The sequence below is a fragment of the Etheostoma spectabile genome, chromosome 15 (assembly GCF_008692095.1).
Source record: "Etheostoma spectabile isolate EspeVRDwgs_2016 chromosome 15, UIUC_Espe_1.0, whole genome shotgun sequence".
Taxonomy (NCBI): Eukaryota; Metazoa; Chordata; class Actinopteri; order Perciformes; family Percidae; genus Etheostoma; species Etheostoma spectabile.
In genome coordinates, this window is record NC_045747.1 from 8,645,679 (window position 1) to 8,653,452 (window position 7,774).

Consider the following 7,774-nt stretch of genomic DNA (forward strand, 5'->3'; position numbering starts at 1 on the left):
TGGTTACATCACAGGTCAGCCTCCCTGCCTAGATGTGCACCCTCACTGAAATGCATGAATCATGTGTCTTGTAGGTGTACACGTTGCATCATGGTGGGGATCAGAGGAAGAGGTGAGAGAGCAGGCCTCACAGTAGGAGAGATTGATTGCTTTTCATGTGAGGTGAAGAAGTGAGTAAAAGGAAAAACTAGCAGGTTAGGATGATGTGTTGCCCTCCTTCTTTTTTTTTTTTGTTTTTCATTTTAATGTTTCTTGTATTTTGATGATTGTACTTATAAATTGTGCTTTAAGATAATACGGAGGCAAACGAGGCTTGAGCTTGAGACTGAAGAGTGATGCACATGTACTGTAAGATGGAGAGGTAGAGGTGGATGAAAGAAAACATTAACACAATAGGCGGAAACAAACTGAACTGAGCAAAAGAGAGGAAAGAATCATTTGACCGATATTTTAAAGGGAGAAGAAGAATAAAACAACGCCAGGCAACCATTCTCTCTCCCCCCTTCTTTTTTTGCATCAACTATTAGGTAACATGTTTACTGGCAACTGAGGACTGTGTACCTAACAACATTAACCCTATTAAATGGTTTTATAGATGCTGGTGCACAGTAAATCCAGCCATAAAGACTCTGTGGAGAGGACGTTCTCCGAGTGAGGTGATGACTCCCGTTCCCAACTTAGAGCCACACATATTTCTCAGTGAGAGAAGCTTAGGAAAAAAGGGGGAATTTTTTCAAGAATGTGGTGGATATGAGTTGCATTGCCTTTGGGGTCTTAGAGTGGGCCACCTAGTCTGTCTGTTGTTATCATCTATTTCCGAGAAGGTAGTGATAATTTCTCAAGTCTTGACCTCGTGAGTCCAAATATTTTTAAGATGGGACAGTTTTATTTTGGGGTAAATTGTTGTTTCAGAACAGTTTTACTGTCATAATGAGCCAATTAAGATGAGTTTTATAGATTACTTTTTAATAAAGTAATAATTAATTATGAAAATCTATTTGTGCCATGTTATATACAATATAGTACCAGTCCAGGTTTTTTATTATGATTCCATTTATACTTTGGATTATACTGCATCATTTAGGCTGGTTATTTATGGTCTATTGACAAAATCCTATATTATAATAGTATATACTACACTTACCAAACCTAGGGATAAAGAATAAATATAATATATTAATAACAGAAAACAATAAAGGCTCAGACCTATTTCCATCATTGTCCCTAGCCTGGTTCAACCTTTAACAAGATAGATGAGGGCATTTAATCATGATCCCTGACCAAATGAAAACCCTGTGAGGTCAGATCCAGTGAAATTAAGTCCTTAGTTATATCGTTCCTCTTCCTGTTCCTCCCTAAATGTGCCTGAAAAATGTCCCTTTTCTGTGATATTCTTTTATTATCTATAAAATGATACACACCTATTGGATCAAAGCAAAATACCTTGTATATTAGTACAGTAATTGTTATAACACACACACACTATAATCCATAACCCAATTTAAACTTGATTCCATTGCAGCTAAACTCTGACCCTGAAACGTAAGCAAAGAATCTTAGACTACATTGTGCTTAGGAACCATAAAAAGATACCAGAGCTGACAATAGAAACTCAATATAATGATTGCAGCACATTCACCGTTATGATACCTGCAACTGTTATATTTCCTTTTCAATGAAAGCTATTACATCTTTAACCATTCGGCAACCCTGTTCTATGACACCTCATAATATCAAAGACCAAGTGGATCACAGAGTGGATTGCCTTGCAACAGAGAAACAAATATAGATCCTAACCTGGTGTCTCCCCCAGCGCCGCCCAGCCTTATCATGAGCATGCATGAGTCACGGACACAAGGAGCAGGTCCTTTGCAGAGTACCGAGTGATCTCCTCCCTCCTCCTCAGGGTAGAATTAGGCTTTGCTAACTAAAGCCCTAACTAGCTCATCAGTATCTATAATGACAAAGTTGATTCCATTAGTGGGTTGTGTGTTGATGTTTTTAGTATGGAGCTGTGTGTTATTTGACACAAGCTTGTGTCTTTAATAAGCCCATCTTAAACAGCGGTAACATTTATGGTTGGGTTGCTCATGTACTCACACATACACACAGCTAAGTCTTTCTGGTGAAATTTCCCAGGAGCAAAGGTACATTCCAGAGGCTGGTAGCAATATAGATTGGACTTGGAAATTATCCAGAGCAGAGTGCATATCCAGGGAAACCTCTACACGCGTAAACAAATAGCTGCAAATAGACACATTCACTCAGAGAAAGACTCAAACACACTCTTACTGCTTGTTCACCTGAATATTAAGCAGTGAAGGGTGGCCAAATACAGCCTCCATACTTACAACTAGACGCAGCTGCTCTTTTATAGGTACGATTACTGGCAGCCATTTACAGGCCTTCATTTCTTTAACATGCATAGCAATCTGAATGAAGTGGTCTGTGGGGCCTCCCAGCACCCTTCTGGACCCCTTTTCATTTCAGGCACTATAGGTGTGCAGGCATTAAAGGGGGCACAATGCCCAAACTGCTCTTTCATGAGTCACAACTGTGTAGTCAAGTCCACCTCTGGGATGAAAAATTACACCACATGCACACATAAATGCACAAAGCTGGTGGTACATGGTATGCAAGGCAAACTTCCAGCTGCAACACATTATACATTACAGCAGCACACTTCAGTTGTTAAGGGATTGCGGCATCCTTTCTGTGTGATCTCCAGATCTGTCAAACTGCGGTCTGCTCTTGTCATAACTCTGCCTTGACTTTTTCACTCTGTACTCATCCATGAAAGCCATCCTTAGAGAGCTAGAAATAGGTGTTCGGTGCGAAGAAGAAATGACACAGAAGAGAGAAAATACTTTGAACACTGGAAGAAATTTTAGTGTGTGGTTGTATGTGTGTGTTTTTGCACGTTCCTTGCAACCTCAGCATCCAGTTCCTTCAGGCTCCAAGGTCTGACCCCGTCATTTAGGTCAGCGATGAACTCCTGACCGCAGCCTCCAAACACAACAGTACGGAGGATGAAGCAAACAGCCAGCCTCAGCTCTAGATGGTAAATGGAAATTCCATTTTCAAACACAACATCAGACTTGCAGCTCAGGTATGAACAGACCCACAGATGTATTCTCTCAAACACTCACACATACACTGTATATGTGGGAATATACACTGAACAGACACATTTATGCACCAACACTTACACACCTGCACTCTCTCATGCCCATTCTCCAATTTCCACAAATGGACAGACAGACGTGAAGCAATTTGGGCACAAGTCCTTACATGCAGTTCCCCCCTGTCCCAGCTCCTTTTCCCCTTAAAACACTGCCTCTTTATTCCCTGTGAACAAAAAAAACACTCTGTCTTTCTGCACATACACACATACAGAAAACAGGGGACTTCCAGCCACTGAGAAATAGCAATGTAATTGCCGGTGCACTGTTGTCTATCAAGACCTGACCTTTTCAACATATGTGCGCCATGTTGGGAGCGGTGGGAACCAACAAGGAGGAAGACAGGGGTCTCCCTCGCTCTGTGGTGGTCTGACCCAACCTCCCCCTTCCTTTCTCCACTTCAATTCCCCCAAAACACTGGGAACTCCCAATGCGTCCCCATGTTCTGTGAGTTTGGAGGCAAGGAAGGGAGGACACAGTTATCGTACAAATCCGACTCTTGGCAGGGGGGCATCCAAAGCAGAACAGGATGATGTGGAAAGGACAGGGGGAGACAGAGCTGCCCTGTCTCACTGCGGTCCCAAGGGGACGGAGGTCTACGTGTAGAGCCTAGACATTATAGTAGCACAAATCTATGCTTTCTGTTGGTGCCAATGGGAAAATATCTGACTGGTTTTGCCTTACATGAATCTGGCCTTGAAAAAAGACATTAAAGAATGAAACATATACAGGGACATACTCAAAATAAACATATGAGAGTTTATAGGCTTATGCATCAATGGTAAGCGGAAAGAAATGGCTTTGACTAGGAGAGAAAAGTTATCCAAACAAATAGCAAGAAACTAATATTAAGAGTCAAGAAGTGGACTTGGGGTCCATGAGAGAGCCTTATGTGAAAACTAATTATAAAACATATCATAAATAGGAAAAACCAATGACAAGTTGCCATTATGGTGTGACAGACAAGCTCAGCTCTCAAAGGGGGTTCACAAAGCTGTCCTCAGAAATATATTAGGAGCCTATAAGCCCATAATTACACCAATTGGCATGTCCGATGGGGCTTTCACTTTGTTATTTACCCTTCCTTCTCCCCTTGTCTTTCACTAGCCATGGGCTGCCCTGCTCATGGTGTAGCGACCATGAGATGAGGGAACTATTGGCAGCCGTGATGATGGTGGTGGTGGGGGTGATGTGCATGTGGGAGGGGGCAGGGGTCTGTACCATGGGGATTAAGGGGAGATTTCTCTGCTTGACTTGAGTGACGTCAGATATCTGTGACGGAGATAAGAGGAAAGACTTGGATGGAAACTGGGAGTGAGAAGATGAGGAAAAGATACCATGAAAAGAAAACCCCTGGATTAAAGGGTGATTACGGCCAGTTAGAAAATCCACCTTGGTGCACCTGGTTACTCATCGTTTTACCATCAGCCTGCAGGGCCTAATACAGCTTGAGGTGTACCAAAGCAGGGGCTCTGAATTGTGTTTGAGATTTTCCTCAACACAGTGCCATTCCTATAGCAACCACCCCTAACTGAGCAAAGCACTTAACCTCCAGGAGAGAAGCCTTACCTAGGTTTATGGGCCGAACCACGATGCTATTTCACACGCATCAGGGTAACGATTAACAGTTGTTAATGTGAGCCCCCTAACCAAACAAGCTCCCAGCTAGCTCCTCTGGAAGAAACACTGTAGCTGCTTTAAAAAAATAATTACAGTAGGTTTATAGCTCTTTTATTGTTGTTATTATTGGAGGCCATAAAAGAGGTGGGGGGGGGGGCAGGATGCAGTTAGAAAGACAAGCATTCTTTTATTACTGGTATTCTTGTCTTTATTTGGCAGTCAAGAGTAGAAAGTAACAAGAAAAAAGGAGAACATGCCCTTTCCAACCCCATACTTGTTCGATGTCAGGCAATCTATGCCCTCTATCAACAAATGACACATTGGGCAACATTTGCATGCACCTGTGTGTGCATATATGCATACACAGAGGTTGGAAAAAGTCTTTTTTGGTCCCAAAGCCTTTGATGCCAGCCCATACTGTCATTATGGTACACAGACCAGAACCATAATAACACCTCTCCTCCTCCTCTCCAAGGACTCAGGATGAAGTGTCAAAATCCCATGGCAGAGGGAGATCACAACAAACTGATTATCAACAGGAAGTGGCTCCATTATGGGCTTAAAGATAGGAGAGTCCTCTCTGGTTACAGCACTCATTCAAATCCACACATTCCTGCAGGGTTTAGGGAGAGCCGGGTCACCCCTGTGGACTCTGCTCCCAAGCCACTGCCTCAGCCCACGGGCATTGCTCAGGGTACAGCTGGGACATTGAAAGGATTTGGGGGTCCTTCAGGAGGTGCTGGAGGATTGTGGATGTCTAGGGTGGCCTAGAAATCAGGAGACACTTGACAGCCTTTGCCTTGTGACTTTGCACACCTGCAGTGAATGGCTATGGTTTGGGGGATGAGGTGAATCCACTGGGATGTGAGGGATGTAGACTTAGTGAAACACTCACATCTAATAGATCCCAACAAATTGGTAATTCCTGGGGAAGATGCCCAATCTTATCCAGATATTGAAGAATGTTGATACATCCTTTCCAAATTGAAGCATCAAATCTCAAAACCTGCCAATTGATTTTGAAACGTGAGATGCTTTAGGAGTCTGGAACAAATCAAAAATGTCTCAGAGCCAAAGATTTATTAACATTATCGGAAACCATTTCCTAAACAGTCCAACAGGGACTTTTTGCTCATTGCATTCCTTCATCTTCCTAATGTAATTAGAAAAGAGTTCGACTACTTTTATGATCTGCACTCAAAACCCTAATGATTCCTCAGAGAGTAGGAGGCACTGGGAAAAAAGGAACAATTGAGACAATTGCTGAGCTGCCTCCCCAGGGAGTGAAGTCAGAGTCGAAGTGAAGAGATGGATTGTGCTGGGTCGGGATCATTGTGGGCAGGGGATTGCAGAGTCATGTGCATGATGGAATAACTCACTCAGAAAAATGCTACTGACCCATTATTTTCCCCTTGAGCATGCAGAATATTAACATTTCAGTCTTTTGTTTGTTTGTTCTACACGTTGTTTAAAGGCTAGTCACCAGGGCTCTGTTTGCTGGGAATAGCTTTGAAACTGAGGCCAATATTGAGCCGAGTCAGGGAGGCCTGGGCTCAGTGTTGGTACATGTATACATATGAATTATTTACTTGTCGTCCAGCAGGAAATGAGGAACGATAACAAGCTTGGGAAAGAAAAGCAGAAAAACAAACAGATGGTATCTCATCCCCTCGTTCACTTCAAGCTTTCTCTCTTTCTCCTTTCTTTTCTTTGAGGCAGTCAGCTGTGTCATGCAGTGGACAAATAGCAAAGGACGTGTCCCTTTAAAGACAGTGCCAGGGAGTGGAACCATCATTTCAATTGGCTCATGTCTGTTACTTTTACTATAAGGATGGTTGCCTTGATAAAAGGAAAACTGAGTCAATTTGACACATCAAAGTCTGTTTTCAGATGTTGGGGAGTACAACTGCATTTATGAAGAAAGTTGTTGAAGCCTTTTGTGACTCCAAAGGGAGCTGCACACAATCTGATAAATTTCCTCAAGGCAGTCACTTGAGTCAGTATCAAATGTTTAAAAAAAAATCTTGGGGATGTGGGATTAGAAAGAAGTGAGCATAGCAGACCTCTGTAGCTCCTCATCTGTGTTTAAGGTTAGTGGTTGGAGGCTACATTAGCCGGTACTAGCATAACTCACCTCTCTAACCAAATTGTTAGCGGTTGAGTTGCTTTGTGGGCAAAGTGGGCACCAGGTTTTGACAAGGAAGAAAAATGTGTGGCATAAAAAACACTGCATCTCTGGTTCCGCTTCACTGATTTTGAGTCCAAGCATGTTATAGGAGTACAATGCTAAGCTGGTACTCTGTTTTTTGTTTTGCTCCAGTGAAATCATTACTGGCCACCAAGTTATTTTGTCGTCACTACATAGAGGGTTTAACTGAGCCGGACCTTGTGATGATCTCCTGACCCAATTTTTGACTCGCCTTCTCCCCCTGACCTCGGCTCAACACCCCCTCTCATCCCTAACCTTTCAATCCCATCAGCCTCACTATTGCTCAATCACCTGTGACCGGGCCTGGGTGGGGACCTTTGACCCTAGAAGGTCACGATTAGAGCTGAGAATCAGAGCAGCAGAATTGGGGACCAGGCAGAGATGAGATGCCCCTGGACCGAGAGCTGTGACCCAGCCAGGCTGAACTCTGGAGAAGTCAAGTCGCCACACCCAATGTATCTAGACAAGAAAAGTGTATCAAAGGCTCTGGTCATTAGCGAAGGCCGTTGGGGGTTGATTTCTCTTTCAACTAGGTGTAGGGATCATGGAGGAGCGAGAAGGCAGGGAGAATCAGTGGAGGTTGTGGCCTGGTGTTAGCAGGCATTTTAATTAGCCTGGATCTCCCCAGACAAGGGGATGGAAGGGAGCAGAGATGGCGACTATGGAAATACAGAAAGCAGGAGAGGAGGACAGGGAACAAAAGAAAGAGAATCCGGGAGAAAGAGAGGGCGGGGGGGTGGGGGGTCGCACGCCCAGGGGCTAG